Raw genomic sequence first — 23,919 nt, forward strand, 5'->3', positions numbered from 1 at the left:
CTGTATTAACATCTACCACTTCTGCTGGAAGGCTATTCCATGCATCCACTACCCTTTCTGTAAAGTAATATTTTCTGATGTTACCATTAAACCTTTGCCCCTCTAGTTTATGGTTGTGTCCTCTTGTTGTGGTAGTATTTCTCCTTTTAAATAAACTATCTTTACCTTGTTGATTTCCTTGAAGTATTTAAATGTTTCTGTCATATCCCCCCCTGTCCCGTCTTTCTTCCAGGCTATATATACAGTATATATATATGTATATAGTACAGTATATATATATATATATATATATATATCTAAAGATCCTTTAACCTGTTCTGGTCTCCAGTGCTGTACACAACACTCCAGGTGAGGTCTCAGTGGTCCTCTGTAAAACGGCACAAGCTCTTCCCTCTCTCTACTGCTAATACCCCTCGCTATACAGCCCAGCATTCTGCTCGCATTACCTGCTGCCCTACTGCACTGCCTGCCTACCTTTACATCCTCAGAAATAATTACCCCGAAACCCCTCTCCTCGCACGTTGGGGTTAGGACCGGATCACATATTCTATACTCTGCCGTTGGGGGGTTTTATGCCCCAGGTGCATTACTTTGCATTTATCCGCGTTAAACGCCAATTGCCGCAGCTCCAGGGATAAAGGATAAATCTTCTCACAACTGTCAGGCAGCACGGGAGCCGACAGCGATAAAGAACAGCTTTCGAGAGTTTCCCCCTCAGGTCCGAAGAAGAGAGGAAAACTTTTGAAAGCCGGTCTTTTAAGTATTATGTTAATCCGATAAAAAAAGCTATCACTGCGTACTGCAATATTCTGCGATTTTACCGTTTTATTTATAGGTATTATTTTTTTTCAGTTTTTTTTTCAGTGGCAACTTTATTAGATCCAGTTTTGGGTTCGCAACAACAACTCACTCCTATGCGATGGCCCCCATGAATATAATATCAGATGGGAACGTACATAGGTGGGGGCTGATTGGACTGACCCCCAAAAAGAACAGAGAATGAAATAGTCAGGTGTATCGGCACCTATGACATGACATTTCTAAAGTATTTTTTTTATTTATCAGGAACACAATTTATTATTTCATTTATTTCATATTATTTTGCTGGCAAAACACCCAGAATTATTTATTCATTTAAACAAATAAGCTCCTCGTTACTTCATTGCTAATTAGGAATACTTCAATTTTATATTTCATTTATTCAAACAAAACACACAGAATTTTTTACTAATTAATACAATTACATGTTTCCTTAATGAATGAATGAATGAATTATTAATCAGTAATAAATATATTTTATGTTACATTTATTTTATATAATTTTACTGGAAAAAGACAGAATTAATACAATTACATGCAGGGCCGGCCTTAGGGGTGTGCGACCTGTGCGACCGCACAGGGCGCCATGGTTGCAGGGGCGCCTGACTGGGACTTAGATTAAAGCATCGTTTTGTTTTTTTTTGTGTTTTTTTTAAAACTTTATTTAACATCATTCATGTTAAATAAAGTTTAAAAAAAAAACGATGCTTAAATCTAAGTCCCGGTCAGGGGCGCCGAGCGGTTGCTCGTGAAGTTCTCGGCAACCGCTCGGCGCCCCTTACTCTCCGTGACTCCGTCGCTGTGCCGGCATCTCATGTTGAGCGCCGGACTATTCCGGCTCTCAACATGAAATGCCGGCACCGCGGCAGAGAGAGAAGACGGATGCCTCCCGCTCTCACCGCAGGACTCCGGCAACAAGGTAAGTGGGGGGGGGTGTAGTTTGAAGGGTGTAGTTTGAAGGGGCAGAGGGGGGGTGTAGTTTGAAGGGGCAGAGGGGGGGGTGTAGTTTGAAGGGGCAGGGGGGGTGTAGTTTGAAGGGACAGGGGGGTGTAGTTTGAATGGACAGGGGGGGTAGTTTGAAGGGGCAGAGGGGAGGGGTAGTTTGAGGGGCATGGGGGGGTAGTTTGAAGGGGCAGTGAGGGGGGCGCCAGAGGAGTAGTCCGCACAGGGCGCCACAACGCCTAAGGCCGGCTCTGATTACATGTTTCATTAATTATTAATTAGAAGGACATGAGTTTTATATTTCATTTATTTTACATAATTTAGCCGCCAAATCACTGAATTCTCTATTAATTTAAACAACTAACTTTTATCATTTATCATTAATTGGGAATACATCAGTTTTATATGACATTTATTTCATATAATTTTGCTGGCAAAACCCACAGAATTCTTTATTGATTGAAAACAATTGGCATTAATTGATGAGTTCATCTTTCTTTCTGCTCCTTCAGTAGTTTAGGACTGGTGTTGCTCGTGGAATCCGTTCTCGCTGGTCACTATTTGGATACATTTTGTTACTTACCGTCCAATCATTCCATGGACACATTATTAACGCTTTCATCTCTGTACATGCGGATTCTATGCACAATCTCTACGATGTATAATCATAATCCCCAGCAGAGAACGTTGGCTTCTTCCTCTACCTGCTACACAGAAACGTTCACGTATATGCAGAGTCTAACCTCTTGGTCAGGAAGGGGTTAATACAAAACCTATAAGCTCACAGGACACAAGCTAAGCAGTTACCATGGCAATCTATGACATCATAGGGTTCCAAACGTTTCCTGTGTTAGAGGCAACTGGCTATTGTGACATAATTCCAAGCGGAATGATGATGTCATAATAGCCCCACTAGTAACAAGTGAGACGCTCTGTGCAGAGCTCAGTGTGAAGCAAATCACAGCAAACATGGGAAGCTGCAGCTCCATGTTAGCGCTTATTTTGCTGAGTTGGATCGTGTTTTCGGGCGCGAGACCATTACCCGAAGATAGAAGAGAAAATGTGCGGGACGCGGATAATACAGAGGAGGAGGAGGATCGTGAAGATCAGACCGAGGCGTCTATAATGAAGATCGAGATTCTCCTCTGTGCCGTCCTGATCGGTTTGTTCGCGTGCATAATGATATTTTGTGTGCTCAGAGCCACCTGTAGAAAGAAGGAAAAGTAAGTTTCCATCTGAAGAAGAGACCTCTGAGGTCCCAAAAACATATGTAACTTTCCATCCTTTTCTCTTTTGGCTTCATAAAGGGGATCAACTGCAGCCAAAGACTCCCTGAAGCAGAAAGTTGGTCGATAGCAATAATAATATTTCATTTCAATGTGCGGGGATCAGTCTGCCCCCCCCCCCACGGGGCATCCTTCAAGGCCTGATCACCTGATGTTAAATAGAGTCATATGACTGCAGGCCTCAGCAGCACCTCTGGGGGGCATTAGAAGGAAGGGAGTCCCTTGGGAATATTGGCTGATATTATTATGTATTGATTTATATAGCGCCATCATATTCCGCAGCGCTGTACAATGCGTAGACAGGACTTTATAAGTAGCATCACATAACAATTAGAGTTAGAAAAGCAAAAGGTAAAGAGGGTCCTGCGCACGGGAGCTTACAATCTAGAAGGTTACAATGTTACTGGGAGACCTGCAGTTCCATCAGCGATCATCTCATCGGAATATAAATGTTTTATTTCTCGTCAGGTCCAGGAAATGTCAGGGAAGCGGTCAAGGTGAGAAAGCTGAGGCTGCACCAACGAGAGACTCTGCTCCACCAGACACCATTGTCTCCATTCCACCGGAAAGTGAGTCTCCGCAGACCGGCCCTGAACATGGAACGGAGATAACGGACGGCCCTTCTCTGTCGCTGTCCTCACAGCCCCGTCCTGAAGACGATGTCCTAAGGTGAGTCATTTATAAAATGTGACCTAGTCCCGGAATAACGGGCCAGGTGTTTACTGACGACTTGGAAGGAACATCTGAGGTTGTCCTATATGAGGACTTCACTCAGTTATAAACCTGAAGATCCATCACTGACCTTCCCGTAACGATCTCAATGTTCTCTTTCTCTTCAGGACCATAAAATCCAAGAAAACGAAACGAGTAGACAATTGCAGCACCAGAGGGATGACAGACGGGACACCGTGGGACGCCATCGTTCCCATTTCGTCATCGAGCAGCGACTCCTCTGAGGTTGAAGCAGAGTCCAGTAGTGAAGATGACCCCCCCAGCGACAAAGTGTGTGAAATTTGTGGAAGTCCTGGGGCAGCTACGTACGAGGTCACTGAAGCCCGTATATATAACATCTATTGGGACTGAGATCATTAACCCCTAATGGACCAGGACTCTGACACTACAGGACCGGAGGAGTTTTGATGAATTTACTGCGTCTGTTCAGCCGTCATTCCCCTCGTTCTCATTTCGCGTTTATATTCAGAACGTGAGACATTTTCTGTGATGGAAATAAAAAACATCAAAAAACTCAACATTTTTACTGTGCATTTAAAGTTTTTTTTTTTTTTAAATTTAGCATGGGGGCTGTAACTTCAATAGTCTCACAGATACCCAACTACCCCATAACACCCTCTATTACTGAAAAAAGACACCCTGGGGTATTCACTAAGGCCATTTTGATGTTTTTACGGAGGCCATATTATCACCGATCCCGGCCAACGTTGCTGGTAACTTTTCTGTTTTTCACTTATTCTTTACAATTTAGCTTCATTGAGACGTCTCGGCGCAGCCATAGCCGGCAAAAAAATCTCCTCCAAAGAGAACCTTATTGTATCTTCACTCTTTAACCCTTTAAACCTTTATGTCTACTATTATTATTATTATTATTAATAATCGGTAATAAATCAATTTTATATTACATATATTTAATATAATTTTACTGGCAAAAGACAGAATTATTTTCTAATTAATGCAATTACATGTTTCATTAATTATGACTTAGGAACACATCAGCTTTATATTTCATTTATTTTACATCATTTAGCTGCCAAATCACACAAAACAAGACTCCAGACAATGCTTAATGAAGGTCTGCTCTTAACAGAAAATGAATATGATTATTTACTAATAAAGGATCCAATTATACCTGCATTCTATCTGCTGCCAAAAATTCATAAAGACGAAAAGAATCCCCCAGGGAGGCCAATTGTCTCCGGAATAAATTCTATAACTTCATGATTATCCGGATACATTGACATATTGTTGCAACCTATAGTGATGAAACAACAATCCTATTTAACCCCTTAATGACAAAGCCTGTACATGTACGGGCTCAAAATGTATTGTATTTAATGGGTTTAACCCCTTAATGACAAAGCCCGTTCATGTACGGGCTCAAAATGCATTGTATTTAATGGGTTTAACCCCTTAATGACAAAGCCCGTACTTCTTCACGGCGGCTGCTGTGCAGAGGCGGGGGGTCTTCCCCTTCCTCGCGGCGGCTGCGGCTGCTGTGTAGAGGCGGGGGGTCTTCCCCTTCCTCGCGGCAGCTGCGGCTGCTGTGTAGAGGCGGGGGGTCTTCCCCTTCCTCGCGGCGGCTGCGGCTGCTGTGTAGAGGCGGGGGGTCTCCCCCTTCCTCGCGGCGTAGTTGCCGTGCAGAGGCGGGGGGTCTCCCTCTTCTTCGCGGTGGCAGAGTTTGCTGACTGGAGGATCTCCCTGCCAGGTACGTAACACATACATGTAAATTAAGTGTTGGATTATTTATACATATATATGAGTTTTATATATTTATACAATCTTTATACATATATTTTTATATAGTCTTGTTACATTTATTGGAATATATGGATGAATTGTGATATTTTTTGATACATATTAATATTTATTTATGGGAATTAAAATGCAATCATAAATGTATTGAAAGTCTTGATACATATGTTTTTATCTATTTATGGCCATTTATGCGTATATAAAGTTTTTTGTACATTGACGATTAGAGATTCTCTCTACTGTCCCGTGTGCAGGACGGATTCAACTACAGCAGGACGCGGGACGCCGCGAATTTGAATCGGAATCCGAGACCGCGGAGAAAGGAACAAGTGAAGCTTTTTACTCTCTACCTACTCCCACGTTACGGATTGTATTTACAAAGAAGCTGAACCACAACACCTTGTTTAAGACCACCAACCTTCATTATTATCTCCTGATTCTGATGAGATAAAGTCCGGATGAATAGGCGCACTCCACTGTCCACTGATCTTATAAATAATTATTTCGGAATAATTACATATTGCGGTATTTTTTGTTTCTGTTTTTGTATTTTTTATGTGAGATTCACACAATTAGGTAGTGTATTCATTTACTTATAAAATACTTTTTTCACCGATTGGATTTAGTTAAGCGCAGTCACCTGGTGTTAATTGTATGTTTTTATGTTTATTGGAACACTTGTGGGGTTTTGTTTCTTTGGTTGACTTGCAGCTCAACAAATCGAGTAACCTAACTTTGTTTTTATACACTGTGCGCACCTATCGCTTTGTTCTATTTCTCTTTAACCCTTTATGTCTGAATGAGGGCTTTAACTACACAACCTTTCTATAATAATTTTCCCCTTGTTTCATTTTTTGTATTTGTTAGGAACACAACAATTTAATATTTCATTTATTTCATATGATTTTGCTGGCAAAACACCCAGAATTCTTTATTGATTTAAACAATTACGCATTTCATTACTTAATCATTAATTAGGAATACTTCAATTTTATATTTCATTTATTCAACCAAATTTAGCAAACAAAACACACAGAGTCGTTGCTAATTAATTAATTAATTAATAATCGGTAATAAATCAATTTTATATTACGTTTATTTAATATAATTTTACTGGCAAAAGACAGAATTATTTTCTAATTAATACAATTACATGTTTCATTAATTATGACTTAGGAACACATCAGCTTTATATTTCATTTATCTTACATAATTTAGTCGCCAAATCACACAAAACTAACTTTTATAATTTATCATTAATTGGGAACACAACAATTTAATATTTCATTTATTTCATATGATTTTGCTGGTAAAAACACACAGAATTCTTTACTAATTAATACAATGACGCGTTTAATTAGTTAATCATTAATTAGAAAATACATCGGTTTTATATTTCTTTTATTTTACAACATTTTGCTGGCAAATCACCCAGAATTCTGCATTGATTTAAATAACTACATTTTTCATCATTTATCATTAATTGGGAAATCTTATATGAGATTTATTTTCATTTACTTCATTTATCGGATAATGATTGAAAAGGACATGACATTCTATCACATTTGATTATCATTATATATATATATATATATATACACAAAAGATATAGAATATAATGCACTCACTTGACTGGAGACAGTTATAATATGCCCGGGAGCTAACGATCCAAAAAAAGAGTGTAGTGGATAACTGGATATGAGTGCCAGAGTCAGTGGTATGAACTAAATAATAAGAGGGCTGACTAAACGAATAGTTTGTGCGTGAAAGCAATGTTACGTGGTGTGTATGTGATGAGAAAAATAGATATATAAAACAGAATAGAAGATCTGGTAATATGTGGTATGTAAATAATCCACCTGTTGGTGCTCATACATGAGCCTAGGTGACAATATAATACTAAACGAGTGTTTCAAGATACCTGATACAATATCATATAAGAGGCTGATCAATAAACACTGTCCATAATAAAAATCCATAGGAAATGTAAATTATATGAAAAGTGTATTCACGTGTAAAAAAACTGATGTAATTCCACCAAACACGAAATGACACGATATGACACGATATGACACGATATGACACGATATGACGCGATATGATGCGATATGACACGATATGACACGATATGACGCGATATGACGCGATATGACGCGATATGACGCGATATGACGCGATATGACACGATATGACGCGATATGACGCGATATGACATGATAGGACGCTGTAACGCTGCAGAATACCTCCTCAGAGCGAGAAACTATTATATCCAACATTCAGCAAACTGATATCATAAAAAACTTCAATATTAGAGAAACGTAGATAAAGAAATGTACTCGTTGAGACCCTTTAGGTGTGACCGTATCTAGGCGGCGTATCCAATAAGTCTCTCTTTTGAGTAAGTTGTTGGAACAGGCGCCTCCGCGGGGCAGGGGTGGTACCCGATCAACTGCAATAAAGCGTAAGCATGGCAGGCGATGTGCATGCTGTAAACAATGTTTAGCAGCTGATTTGTCCGATTTAGAATCCCCGAATGCCGTAATGATCGTAGAACGATGACCTCTGATGCGGTCACGAAGGGTTAAATCAGTTTTACCCACATAGCTGAATCCACAGGGGCAAGCGATCGAGTATCTAACGTGAGAAGTGGTGCGGGTTATGTGATGATTAATCGGTATACGTTTGCCCCTGTGAGAGGTTCCTATCTATCAGTGGCGTCGCTACAGGGGGGCAATTGCCCCCCCTAGGTTAATCCTTGCCTCCCTACCGAATTTGGAATAAAGTCACAATGCGACTTTAAATCCCGGGTTTTTTTAAAATTATTATTATTTTTTTAATATGGCGGAGAGAGAGGGTGCGGCCAGGGCAACCAATCTTACGTGGGCCGTACCTCGAGCCCTGCTACTTACCTGTGGGAGGGTCTTCTGTACTGCATAGAGGAAGCGGAACCTAGCAGAGTTCACGTGACATCACATGACTCTGCTCCAGTCCTGCTTCCTCTGTGCAGGGAAGAGAACGCAGAGGGAGGCCGCGCCCCCTGCTGAAGTCTGTGAGCAGCATCAAGAGAGCTGCAGTGCAGGTAAGGGGGTGATTGAAAACATCAATATCATTATATTTGAATAAATATGTGTGATTGAGGGAATGAATCTGTGAATGAATGAGTATATGAATGAATGAATTTGTGTGTGTGTGACAGCATGGATGTGTAAGTGCTGGAACCTAGGCATGATGGGACTGTGATTGCTGTTAGCAATCACACTCATATCATGCCAAGTCAGCCAGGACATGCTGAAACCTAGCTAGCTGCCCCCCCCTTGTCTATGGATGCTGCCAGCAGTATGGGGTCTGCACATCACTTACAGCCACCCTGTACCAACATGTACTGGCTGACCTGGCATGATAGGAGTGTGATTGCTAACAGCAAGCACAGTCCCATCATGCCTAGGTACCAGCATTTACTGATTGCCTGGGTATGATAGGAGTGTGATTGCTGTGTGGGCAGTGTAGACGCCAGGGCTGGCTTTGGGGCGTGCAACCTGTGATCTATGCCTGTAATTTAGGGGGTTTTAAATATACCTTTTAATGCTGTGTTTTTATGTGAATTCCAATTGATCTATACCTGCAAAGCTGGGTTTTTGTGTTATTCTGTAGATCCATATCTGCTATGATTCGTTTCATATATTATTATTGTATACCTGCAAATACAGGGTTTGTATGTCTGATTCAGTTGATTAATACCTGTAATGCTGTTTCCATGTATTTTTTGATCTACACCTGCAGTGCTACATTTCATATACTATTGCAGGGGCGTCCAACATGCGGGACCTCGAGGTGCGGCCCGTGTGAGATCGGCAGCCAGGATCACAAGAGCCTATGTCCACAATGCCCAGCCAACCAGTACATGCTGGAATCTGGGTATGCCTGAGATTGCCGTTAACAATCATAATATAGATTTTTTTGTACAATTTTGGTGTGTAAATTACTTTTATTAAAAGTGTGTGGAGGTCATTTTCAGTTTCGGAACCCTGAATTTTCGGTTTTGGTCCAGATTTTCATTTTAGTGCATCCCTAAAATAAATAGAACTATTTTATTGTTACTTATCCAGAATCCTGAATTTGTAGTCACAAAACTTTCTAGGCCCAGTGAGAGGAAAAGTAAAGGTTTTGTGTCATTTACTTTATTTTAATCTGCATATTTTATTAAAGGCCATATTTTCTCACAGTGAAAAATGAGTGCGGCCCGCGCACGGATACAATTCTGATGAAGTGGCCCACTGCAGAAAAAACTTGGACGCCCCTGTACTATTGTATACCTGCAAATACAGGATTTGTAGGTCTGATTCTGTTTATTTGATATATATCTTCAGTGCTGAGATCACAAGTGAATTTCAGTTGATCTATACATGGAAAGCTTGGTTTGTGTGTTAATGTGTTGATCTATACCTGCTATCGGCAACTGGGGCTAATATTAATATATATGGGCAGCAGGGGCATCAATACACAAGGGGCAAACACACTAAGGTGGGTATAAACGAAAAATCCATCCTGATGTAGACGTCTGTGACGTAGATTGTGTCCTGCTGTTTGTGTGTTTTTGGTTATCAGTGTAGCGGAGCCTGTCCTCGGGTGTGTGTGTATAGGTGTTGGTGTGGCAGAGCCTGTCCTGGTGTGTGTTTGGGTGTTGGTGTGGCAGAGCCTGTCCTAGGGTGTGTGTTTGGGTGTCAGTGTGTCAGAGCCTGTCCTGGTGTGTATGTGTGTGTTTGGATGTGGGTGTGGCAGAGCCTGTCCTGATGTGTGTGGGTGTCTGTGTGGCAGAGCCTGTCCTGGTGTGGTGTCTGGCTGTTGATGTAACAGAGCCTGTCCTGGTGTGTGTGTGTTTGGTTGTCGGTGTGGCAGAGCCTGTCCTGGTGTGTGTGTCTGGGTGTCGGTGTGGCAGAGCCTGTGTTGGTGTGTGTGTTTGGTCATCTGTTTCCTGGCACTTAACTTACAGTAGGAATTATTTATATTTATCCAGAGATAAAATGCCCTCCTGAAGTTGTAGTGACTTCAGGGGACAAAACATTCAAGGCCCTGAAATCATTTAGTGGAAAAGTTATTTATTGTGTTATAATATTTATTTCAAGGATTAGTCGCACTCAATTGTGGCTTCAGGCTTCCCATGTTGAATGATCAAGTATTATTTTAGCCCAATAACAAAAGTATAATTCCATAGCACATTACTTTCAGAAATTATGAATGCCCCCCCAAGTTTGACTGTGGTATCTTGTGTGCCCCCCCTATATATTGTTTCTAGAGTCGCTACTGCTATCTATATGTAAGTGGCAAGAAGAAGGACTCTGATCGTGCCTTAGGTTGGGTATCAGTCGGGTCTTATTTTCTGTTCCACGCTTCCATTGCTTTGATTGGTGCCTCGTTCAATGTCTGGGTGTTATACCCTCTAGCTTTAAATCTTACTGTCATTTCACGCGGCTGTCGCCCCCTGTTGGTGATGTTGCTATTGTATCTTAGTACTGAGATATAGGTAGAGCTCGTATAAGGTGCGGTGGATGGGGACTGTATGGTAAAAGCAAGGCCTTTCGGTCAGTATCTTTTCTATACAGGGTATACCCCAAGCTGTTACATCTTTCGAGCGAATAGAATGACTATGATGTGTCAGCGTCAGCTTGACGTTGGTGTCATGGCTATTGAGGGTATCCACCATGTGTTGAAGCTGTTCCTTGGTGTCTGGCCGAATTAAGAAAATGTCGTCAACAAAACGTGAATAGTATTTGATGAGGTCGGGGTGCATCCAAAATATATCTTTTTTCATAACCGCACATAAAGGCGTTGGCATATGATGGTGCCATAGCTGCTCCCATAGCACTAACTGCTATCTGTGAATAAAATGTATTCTCAAACCTAAAATAATGACACGTGAGAGCATAGATCTAAACATGATGACAGGAACTCAACGGGGGGGGGGCTTTATAGTTATCTGATGTCATCAGGATGTCCTTAATGGCTTGAATGGCAGCTTGCTGTGGTATAATGCTAAATAAATAATTCACATCTTGTGTCACTAAGGTGTCAGAACCCTCAATATGTTTAACTTCTTCCAATCTGGATAAAAAGTCTGGCGTGTCTTTAAGACAAGTAGGTAAAGTGTTAATGGTCTCCTTTACATAGTCTCCAGCGGACACTGTTTCGGTTCTGGTGCGTGGGTAAGGAAACATTTCATTATTTCATTATTAATGAGAATTATATCAATTTTATATTTCATTTATTTTAGCAAAATTCAGCTGGCAAAACACACAGAATTCTTTAATGTTTCATAGAATCACATGGTTAATACATTAGTTTTATATTACATTTGCTTAAGATAATTTAGCTGGCAAAGCACACAGAATTCTTTACTAATTAATACATGGAAATGTTACCGTCCAATCATTCCATGGACACATTATTAACGCTTTCATCTCTGTACATGCGGATTCTATGCACAATCTCTACGATGTATAATCATAATCCCCAGCATAGAACGTTGGCTTCTTCCTCTACCTGCTACACAGAAACCTTCACGTATATGCAGAGTCTAACCTCTTGGTCAGGAAGGGGTTAATACAAAACCTATAAGCTCTCAGGACACAAGCTAAGCAGTTATCTATGACATCATAGGGTTGTCTGCCAAATGAGTTTCAGGCTGTATTACTGAACCTCTTAGATGTCACCATTGTGATATTTACTCGGCTATTAAATAGATGAATATTTTATGTATATGAGCTGCTTCCTAAATAAGGAGAAAAAGGCTTATTTCAAGTTTTACAGGGAAAAGTGTAAAGAATGCTTTTTTCTTTATTTTCTGCTTTTTTTATGTTATAATCGCACTAAATGACGTCATTCCCTGCGTTCTTCAAATTACTTCCTGTGTTCATTAAATAAAAAAACTACATGGAAAACGTTGTGTATATAGAGTATATGAAATCTTGATCATGAAGGGGTTAATACAGAGTCTATAAGCTCACGAAACACAATCTAAGCAGTTACCGTGGCAATCTGTGACATCATAGGGTTCTAAACAGTTTCTGTGTTAGAGGCAACTGGCTATTGTGACGTAGTTCCAAGCGGAATGATGATGTCATAATAGCCCCACTAGTAACAAGTGAGACGCTCTGTGCAGAGCTCAGTGTGAAGCAAATCACAGCAAACATGGGAAGCTGCAGCTCCATGTTAGCGCTTATTTTGCTGAGTTGGATCGTGTTTTCGGGCGCGAGACCATTACCCGAAGATAGAAGAGAAAATGTGCGGGACGCGGATAATACAGAGGAGGAGGAGGATCGTGAAGATCAGACCGAGGCGTCTATAATGAAGATCGTGATTCTCCTCTGTGCCGTCCTGACTGGTTTGTTCGCGTGCATAATGATATTTTGTGTGCTCAGAGCCGCCTGTAGAAAGAAGGAAAAGTAAGTTTCCATCTGAAGAAGAGACCTCTGAGGTCCCAAAAACATATGTAACTTTCCATCCTTTTCTCTTTTGGCTTCATAAAGGGGATCATAAAGTTGGTCAATAGCAATAATAATATTTCCTTTCAATGTGCGGGGATCAGTCTGCCCCTCCACCCCCCCACACAGGCATCCTTTAAGGCCTGGTCACCTGATGTTAAATAGAGTCATATGACTGCAGGCCCCAGCAGCACCTCTGGGGGGCATTAGAAGGAAGGGAGTCACTTGGGAATATTGGCTGATATTATTATTTATTGATTTATATAGCGCCATCATATTCCGCAGCGCTGTACAATGCGTAGACAGGACTTTATAAGTAGCATCACATAACAATTAGAGTTAGAAAAGCAAAAGGTAAAGAGGGTCCTGCGCACAGGAGCTTACAATCTAGAATGTTACAATGTTACTGGGAGACCTGCAGCTCCATCAGCGATCATCTCATCGGAATATAAATGTTTTATTTCTCGTCAGGTCCAGGAAATGTCAGGGAAGCGGTCAAGGTGAGAAAGCTGAGGCTGCACCAACGAGAGACTCGGCTCCACCAGACACCATTGTCTCCATTCCACCGGAAAGTGAGTCTCCGCAGACCGGCCCTGAACATGGAACGGAGATAACGGACGGCCCTTCTCTGTCGCTGTCCTGACAGCCCCGTCCTGAAGACGATGTCCTAAGGTGAGTCATTTATGAAATGTGACCTGGTCCCGAAATAACGGGCCGGGTGTTTACTGACGTCTTTGGAGGAACGTCTGAGGTTGTCTTGTATGAGGACTTCACTCAGTCATAAACCTGAAGATCCATCACTGACCTTCCCGTAACGATCTCAATGTTCTCTTTCTCTTTAGGACCATAAAGTCCAAGGGAAAAAAACGAGTAGACAATTGCAGGGATGACAGACGGGACACCGTGGGACGCCATCGTCCCCATTTCGTCATCGAGCAGCGACTCCTCTGAGGTTGAAGCAGAGTCCAGTAGTGAAGATGACCCCCCCAGCGGCAAAGTGTGTGAAATTTGCGGAAGTCCTGGGGCAGCTACGTACGAGGTCACTGAAGCCCGTATATATAACATCTATTGGGACTGAGATCATTAACCCCTAATGGACCAGGACTCTTTGACACTACAGGACCGGAGGAGTTTTGATGCATTTACTGCGTCTGTTCAGCCGTAATTCCCCTCGTTCTCAATCAGTATTAACATCCAGAAATGTGAGACATTAGTTTGTGTGATGGAAATAAAAAATGTCTTAAAACAACATTTTTCTCAGTTTTATATTTACAGCCATTCTCTACATACTGTATGCCCAGTATAATCAATTATTCAAACAATGTTTAAACATAGGTGCCTTCACATTCAACCTTCTAGATGGTAATTTGGCTTCTCCTACTTGAGGTGACAACAATGCCATCGGCACAGTACAGTTTATTATTTCATTTTCTGAAGATATACGGCAATTCATTTTTAAACAAAGCGTTCAAAAAACACCTAAGGCATAAATATTGGGGATTCTGTCACACTATATGGCCATATATTGCTTCGCCCGCCACTGCATCAAAGCACCCCACGTTTGGGCACCCTGATCTAATTTTTCATGGCTGTGTTGCCTACCAAGGAGCGGAATCAGTGACGCTGCCGTCCATTCTAACCCACTGAGACTCTCAAGCAATTTAAAGCCTTCCTTATATACTGTATACAGGTATTGGCATTGATACAGATGGTTATCTGTTATAAGTTTTAAGCGAGTACACTTTCGTATTATATTCAGGTCTGAATAAGATGACATAGCATTTTGGTAAAAATATACAGCCTCAGAGGCCAGCACCCGATGTCAATATGGCAAAAATCTCTACGGCCACCATGTTCTTTCCTTTGGTGCTCAGATAGGCCGGGATCATCGCAATCCAAACGCTGCAGAACACCAGCATGCTGAAGGTGATGTACTTGGCCTCATTAAACCTGTCCGGTAATGTCCTGGCTAAAAAAGCCATAATAAAACTAACAGCTGCCAGAAGCCCCATATAACCCAGGACACAGTAGAAGGCGATAACCGAGCCTTCATTACACTGAACGATGATCTTTCCCTGATAAGAGTGCATGTCCAGCTCCTGGAATGGGGGGGAAATGGACAACCAACACAAACTAATAAGTATTTTGATTGATGAGCAAAACAAGACCATACAATTAGACAGTTTCAGACCGTTCCATTTTTTCAGCATGCTGTCAGGTTTTGTGGCTTTGAAAGCGATGCAGACCATGATGGTTTTGGCCAACACAGCAGGCACGGCTACTGAGAAGAGGAGAAGCATGCAGGTTATATCCACAGGACGACCGAGGAACAGAAACACGCAGAGGAAGCTCAGAATGATGGAGGCCAGGAGAAGGAAGTGGTGTATGCTCTCTGGCCCCCACTCCCCCTAAGAAAGGGTTCATGTGTGGGAGGACATGAAGACTTCAGTGGATCTCCTGTCAGGGAGATCGTAGAAGATCTGGCCCACCCAAAGCTTCTGCCAGGGTGGGAAGGAAGGAGGTCCATTTCGTTTTGGGGAGTCCCCAGAAGATGAAGATTGGGGACTTGGCTCCACTGTGGTTTCCACAGTTTGGATCACCGCAGCACTTTTCTTCACGATTCATGAACACACAGAAGATGACTGAAGAGCACGACCTCGGGCTCTCAAAAAAAGCACTGTATTGCTACGCTTCTGTAAACTATAGCCCTGCCTGACGGTTGAAGTTTTGTGTTCCCGGTGGCAATGGGGAGAAGGAAGGATCGTCTGGCGGGTGTACCCAGTCGAGGTACAGGTCGTTCCCGTCAAAGGGGTTAAATATGAAATGCTGGTGACGCTCCCAAATAAATTATGGTCGGGTTACTTTACAGATATAAAGTTGTACAACTTCTAGCGGGGATTGATGTTAATCTCATCAATGGAAAAAAAAATGTCAGGAGATTTTTGTAATAAAGATAAAAATGCCGTATTTGAAGTTGAAACATTGGATACTAAATCGGGAGCATTCATTTAAAACATTTTGTGATAAGACAATTCTTACACTATTGGCTCTCCTGATGAAGCCGCTGTCTAGGCGAAACGCGTAGAGGATTCCTCAAGACAATCTTTTATACAGATTTTTAACACGGACTTTTATTGCTTCGTATTGCTTTTCATTACCAGTTATAATTTTTTTAATTTAGTGGGATATTATCCCATAATTGAATATAATTTTAAACAAAAAGGAAACTGGGTCACTCACCTTTATTCACTGAAGATATGGTGGAAACTCCGGATAAAACAACTGATAAATTCCCGGCATGGAGGGATAACGGCCACCCCCGGAGCATAAGACGCGATTAGCCCATTTGATTGATGCGCCACCAGTTGTGTGAGTGCAATCTTTACTTTTCAAACATTTGTTAAGCTGGCATACTACACTATTGTGTCCCTTTTGATTGTCTTTTCATTTAGAAAATCAGAAAGGAAACGAAAAAGACCTGAAAACACGCTAATTATTGAAAGATTCTTGTGGTTACAAGGGATACATTGTTGCAGTCTGTACTATCAATTTGTATCGCCGATCTCTCTTGTGGGTTTCCGTGAGCGCCACCTGGTGGTTTGTGAGTTTTACGCAGCCAGTAAACCACTAAAGAAAAGTATTACATTTTTGTTTCATTATTATCCACATATTTTCACACTTATATGATATTCATATTTATTTGAGGCTATTTAAAAATTACCTAGATTGTTGTTTGTTTTTTTTGTGACTGTTTCCGTTTGGGCATTTTGACTCTGATCTTTTTCACATATATATATCTCTAGATTGTAAGCTTGCGAGCAGGGCTCTCTCCACCAAATGTATCGGTTTGTCTTAGTCTGTCAATTCTTGTCTTGTCATTCCCCTTGAATATATGTATTGTATTAAGCGCTGCGTGAACTGTTGGCGCTATATAAATAAAGGATAATAATAATAATAATAATATATATATACACCATTGGCTCTCAACCACATTTCTACGAGGGTTTTTGGATCTTGCTGCATATCCCTAGACACCACTGCAGGAAAATAGCATCCGGCCGCGCAAAATTCTAAATTAAATTTGTCTTGAGCTAAATCGGCTTTGGGTTGGCATTTTCCAAAGTGACATTCATCAGACGAGGAGCCTTCCCGGCGGTTTAATATCAAAAGGAAAAAAAAACGAGACTAGGAAGAGGTTTCGACAAAACTTACTATAGAAAGAGGACTTTTACAATGATTCGGAAAACTACTATTATTATAACTACATTATTTTATTCATTGGCCGGAGCCGAGACTTTTGTTACTTTTTGGCTCGCCATAAGTATAGATAATCTATGACTTGGCAATGGAGTCGATTAAAGAAATATATTTTGGTAATAAAAGTACCGTATTTGCTCGATTATAAGACAAGGTTTTTTTCAGAGCAGGAAGCAGGAACCCTTTTCATCTCTCATTTACTATGACCGGTTATGCTTCAACCTCACTGTAAAGTAGTGCTTTACTTTTATAACAGACATTATCGTGCCCTGATAACGAATGGCCCGACCAGAAAAATAAAATCAAGTGTGTTCTCAAGAAATATCACTTCCTAATTCAGGGTCATCTTCTCAGTAGCTGTGTCATCTCCGTTGGCCAAAACCATCATGGTTTGGATTGCGTTTAAAGCCACCAAACCTGAGAGTTAATGGAGAATGTGGGTTGGAGCCAAAGTGTCTCGTATTCTATTCCCCTGTGTGTTCCTCGACCCATATCCTAATTAATGTAATTTGGTTGTCTACGTCTTCACCTCTTAAGGAACTGGACATGCACTCATATCCCAGAAAGATCATCATTCAGTGTAACGAGGGCTCGGTTATTGCCTTCTCATATGTTAAGGAAAATGTGCTGATCACAATGTACATGTGTGTCTCATGACATATAGAGGATAGACATCTTTGCTGGACAGCAGAAGAGAAAAGTGGTCACTGGTTGCGTAGGAGAGAGTGTGTATACAGCACAACAGCGCCTCCAGTGTTAGCAAGCTGTATCGCATCATCCAGCGACTTGAACGGGTTCACCTTTACTGAACTATAAATAAATGGGAATGCAATAAAGAACAGAATTTTATAATTTAAAAGGTAGAGCTTCCAAATGTGGATCCTACTGAGATAGGGTAATAGACATACCTGGGAACTCTCCGGGTTTGACCCACCGACGTCAGCGGGACCGGCCACATCACAAGTGGTCAGATTCGTTAATGGCACGCTAGCCATTTAACATAACAACTAGTGTTTATATAGCTCCTGTCTCCCAGGGGGACTTAAAGCGCCTTTTAAGTCCCCCTGAGATAATAGACGCTATTATTACCCAATTGATGGTCCTCATTTATTGACCTTGGAAAGGATGAAGTTCTGAGTTGGCCCTGAGGATGAATAAGATCTGCAGTCGGAGTATTTACTAACCAAGCTATCTCACCAACCTTAACAACTAAACACTAACCGGACAGCAGACATTAAGAAGGCTCTAGAGACAGGCGGGCGAGAAAGCACAAAGAGAGGGTAAAAGTGTGATATGAGGGGGTTCAGAGTCGGGGAAGGAGATATGTAAAGATTAATGCAGGTTAGAAGATCTCAGGCTGATGACTGCCAGATGATGTGCGTGGAGCGGGTAAGAAATATGATGGCCAGGGACAGACGTCCAGATAGCCCAATGTACCTCCGTCTGTTCACTTGTGAAGAGTTTTCATTGGAAAAGTAAAGACTTTTGCTACATCGCTGTTACCAGAAATATGTATTTGCTGAGAAAATAAAGTCGTTAAGTGATTGTGAATTTACGGTAAACATTTCATTAACTAAAACACACACTTTAGCTTATTTACGATCCGCCAGCTGCACACGTGGAAAATATAAAAAAAGTGACAGCGCCTCGGGATATTGATACAAAGCACACATTATCATTTTTTATTACTTTCATTATTTTTATGAGAATCAGCCTGAACAGGTTATTGTGAACTTTCTACATGGCTTCTGTCAAAATCCTCTATCACCTTTTTTAGGGTCCATGAGCCCCAGCTCCTCAGAGTTTAAAGGTGGACCCAAAACAACACTCCGGCCACTTTATCAGGTACACCTTTCCAGTACCGTGTTGGACCCCTTCAGAACTGCCTTCATTCTTCGTGACACGCTTTCTACAAGGTGCTAGAAACATTTGGTCCATATGGTATGATGAGCATGATGGCATCACACAGTTGCTCCAAATTTGTCGGCTGCACATCCATGATGTGAATCTCCTGTTCCACTGTGGTGGCCATTTGAGTTTAGTGAACTCATTTTCATGTTCAAGAAACCAGTTCGAGATGATGTGAGTGTGACGGGAATAACCTGTACCCCAACTGGGTACACCCACCAGACGATCCTTCCTTCTCCCCATGGTCACCAGGAACACTAAATTTCAACCATCAGGCAGGACTAGCATTGAAAACAGCAACAAACACAGCTCTTTTGGAACCTCAGCGGCACTGTAGTATACAAAAGCATAACGATACAGCACTTCACCGCCCGGACAAGTGCAGTTGTCAGAGGCTTACCCCCTGTTACAGGGTCACCGTACCCAAGGCTGGGTACCCCTGTTTGAGGGCTGAGGAATCACCAGTCAGTCCCTCATACGGATCGCACTCAGCTATCCACGGATCATCCAGACCACCATTCGTAGTAAACCAAGAAGAACTCGCTTTATTACAAACACACAGAACTTTATACAATCTCAATGCAATGTGCACCGAACCCAACCCCCAATCCCATCAGCCACATCCCATCACAAATCCCATCAGTATACAGGGGATGTATCAGGTGAGGGGATTACAGAATACAATGGGTTCCCCCACCTGTGTTATCCCCCCTGTAGTGCGGGTGCCGTCTGGGCAGACAGGGCTGTGTTGGCTGATTAAGAGCCCCAGCCAGATTATAGGATTGTCTCTTTGAAGGCTGGAGCTGAATCCACATCAGTCTCTGGGCCGGTTACACAATAATACACAATATAATATATTACCGGGTCACGGTATACAGAACCGGACACAAAAGTGCTCCGTGACCCGGCTAAACTTCATATGACATATGAGCCAGCTAGCCTGGCCCTGTCACACCCCCCAATAACAAAACAGAACTCATATCAAGGAAAAAAGAAAAAAAAAAAAGGAGGAGGAAGAAGAACGAAGAACGAAGAACGAAGAACGAAGAACGAAGAACGAAGAACGAAGAACGAAGAACGAAGAACGAAGAACGAAGAACGAAGAACGAAGAACGAAGAAGAAACTAACTTTATTGAGTAAACAATCACCACCAGCCTCCAAGAGCCTTTCAAAAGGCTGGCGGTGAGTTACGACCAACATGCATCACACCATATGTAAAACACAATATGCAGATAAGATGCAAATTAGCTATAACACAAAACCACACAAATTTACACAATCCTGTGACCCTTAATGATTGAGATACAAATAAATGATCAAGCAAAAGCTTAATGAGATCCCTACCGTGGATGATAGTGAGTTAAACTCACAATCACAATATCACAATACTGCTATATCTCGAAGTACAGGTGCACTTCATTGGTTGAAATAGATTGTGAAACTTATTTAAGAATTTCCAATAAATATCCTTTTAGCTGGACATCCACACATATAAAATATCTGGGGATTGAGATCCCATTGAATATCAGAGATATAATAAAAAATAATATAATATTGTGGTTTGGAAGTCCCTATGCCTCTCCTGGATGGGAAGGATGATTGTCATTGAGGCATACATCCTTCCCAATTGGCTTTACTGCTTGATGATGGTTCCAGGCCGGATTTCTGAGGTCTGGTGTAAACCATTTCAGAACTTGGCCGGGAAGTTTATATGGAATGATAAAAAAAACAAGAATCTCAAGAGATATTATCCATAGTGATAAGACTAAGGGGCAACTGTGGTTTCCATTACTGAGTAAAGATGTTGGGGCTAGCACGTTAGCACATGTCCACAGGTTACAACAACCTGATGTTAAGAAAGATGGTGGTTTTGGCTTGAGCAGAATATGATTGTTGATGTCACGATTCAGCCCCAGCCCTGCAAACTGCCAGGCGTGGCTGCCCCTTTACGAGGTCTGCCTAGAGTTGATCTCCTCTCCACAGCTTGCTGTTTTGTTTACTTGTGTCTGCATTTTATGTACCTTTGCCCTCTTTCCCTCATACATCTGAGGATCTCGGTTCCTCTCTCCTCTCTCCTCTCCCCATGTCCCATTTGAGATATCCAATCCTTGTTTAAAGGAGAAGCGTCTGAGGATCTCGGCTCCTGGCTCCATCCCCTGTGTTCCTTCCTGCCCTTTGTGGCGTCCTGTACCATGTATGTCTTGTCTGGTTATATTTAGAATCCGTGCTCTGTGTATTTATGTTCAGCTGTGTTGATTTTGCTATATCCAGACCTCCCTCACCTATAGCCTATGTCATTAACATACCTGACCTAACCAGCAGGCTTTATATCCCTGCCTCCCAGTAACAGAGCTGTTATTAAGTTACATTGGAGCCACAGTTCATGCCTGACTCTGGACCTGAACTGCCTATTAGATTTACCCCTTTTGCTTGCTACCCATCCCTGACCATTTTGGATTCCTACCTAGACTATTCTAACTTTGTTACTCCCCAGTAGTCTGTATGCATAATATGCCTCCTACCCTACTACTTATGGTGAGATGTATCTGCTTTGTTTAATATCCCTATATTCAAACATTCCGCTTGTGTCTCATTTGTGAAGTGTGTTTTTATCTCTGTATGCGTTCTTACACTCCTGCGCTCTGGACTCCAACATCCAGTAAGGGCTGAGATATGATGAGCCTGACATCGGAATTTTAAAAATGTAGCTAATGCAAAAAAATCTAGTCCCAAAATGGATGAATAGAGATGAAAAATAAAATCATTAGTACCGCCTTGCTGAAGATATTAGAAATGGAACATATTTTTGAAAATACGAAAGTGGCGACCGTTCTGGAGAATATAGATCCACCAAGTCCCCCGAGGGCCATAAAAAGTTGGGGGGATACACATCGAAAGTGAACAGTGAGCTCAAAGCTGGAAAAATACGAAAAAGCCTCAAATTCCCTGAATTAACAGGAGCTGCATTTTAAATTAGCCTTTAGGTGGGATTCGCTCCCGCAGATTATAAATAAATTTGATCCATCAGTAGTAAATGTTTGCTGGAGAAAGTGATGAGACTCCTCTATTCGTGTTTGGTGGGAACGTGCTGGGGAGGACATTTAGATGGTGTTATCTGATATGATAGAGTGCAAAGGGGGATCATGACTGCTGGCCAATGCAGTAAGCCCCTTTTCCATTGGTGGGGAGCTGCAACAATGTTGCAGCTAAGAGGGTTTATAAGAAGATGAAGAGGTGACTCATACCTCTTTTCCTGTTCCTGTAGCAAGCTTCCAGACGTTTCCCGCCCGCCGACCCTGGGTCTGGTAGAATTCATATTTGTGGTGCCATTATGTTTGGTATTTATTCGTTCTTGTACCTTACTATGTTCCTTCTCTTCAATTACCACAGCTGCGGTCTGGGACCCCTGGCCAGCGCGGTTATTCCGATAACTTTGATCATTTTGCCCATAGCGGGCTTGGGCAGGCGTGTCCTGCGGGCGGTTAATGGCACCCGCAGGGCTGGGACTCTTTGCTAATCGGTGGTTGTTTGACTTCCTGTTGGGCCGAGCGCTCACCAGCTGGCAGGTTGTTTCTCATGGTAAAGGTTGGGTTGTTCCGCTGGCCTGGGGAATGGTTATATGCGTGTTTAATAAAAGCTGTGGCCAAATGCCCCATCCCACACAATGGTGTCTATTTCTCATGGGTTAATTGGGGGGGGGAAGTTATCTGGGTTCTTTCTCTCTTTGGCCTCTTGCTATGGGTCTAAGCAGTCAAGGGGATATTTTGATACTATGCAAGAGATGACTATAGAGATGACTACAATAGCATTTGGTATCCTTGCGATGTATATACAGAGAAATCTAGCCGAGCACATCCACTCCTCATATATGGGGGCCCAAGCCAAGGGGCCGGCCGAAATCTTTTTTCCGTTTTTTTTTTTAAAATAAGGCAGGGGCGTCCAACATGCGGCCTGCGGGCCAAATGCGGCCCGCGAGACCTCGAGGTGCGGCCCGCGTAAGATCGGCAGCCAGGGCAACCGATCTTACGCGAGCCGCACCTCAAGCCCTGCTACTTACTTGTGGCAGGGTCTTCTGGACTGCACAGAGGAAGCGGAGTTCACGTGACATCCTACTTCCTCTGTGCTTTAGCAGAGAAGGCAGAGGGAGGCCGCGCCCTCTGCTGAAGTCTGTGAGCGGCATCGAGGAGCTGCAGTGCAGGTAAGGGGGTGGGGAGGGTGTTTGAATGAGTGGGTGTGATTGAGGGAATTAATCTGTGAATGAATGATTATATGAATAAATGAGTGTGTGTGTGTGTGTGTGATAGCATGGATGTGTAAGTGCTGGAACCTAGGCATGATGGGACTGTGATTGCTGTTAGCAATCACACTCCTATCATGCCAAGTCAGCCAGTACATGCTGAAACCTGGCCAGCTGCCCCCCTTGTGTAGTGATGCTGCCAGCAGTATGGGGTCTGCACTTACAGCCACCCTGTACCAGCATGTATTGGCTGACTTGGCATGATAGGAGTGTGATTGCTAACAGCAATCACAGTCCCATAATGCCTAGGTTCCAGCATTTACTGGATGGATGTGTAAGTGCTGGAACCTAGGCATGATGGGACTGTGATTGCTGTTAGCAATCACACTCCTATCATGCCAAGTCAGCCAGTACATGCTGAAACCTGGCTAGCTGCCCCCCTTGTGTATTGATGCTGCCAGCAGTATGGGGTCTGCACATCACTTACAGCCACCCTGTACCAGC

The sequence above is a fragment of the Sceloporus occidentalis genome, unplaced genomic scaffold (assembly GCF_023333645.1).
Source record: "Sceloporus occidentalis isolate IW3139 unplaced genomic scaffold, rSceOcc1.0.p SCAF_551, whole genome shotgun sequence".
Taxonomy (NCBI): Eukaryota; Metazoa; Chordata; class Lepidosauria; order Squamata; family Phrynosomatidae; genus Sceloporus; species Sceloporus occidentalis.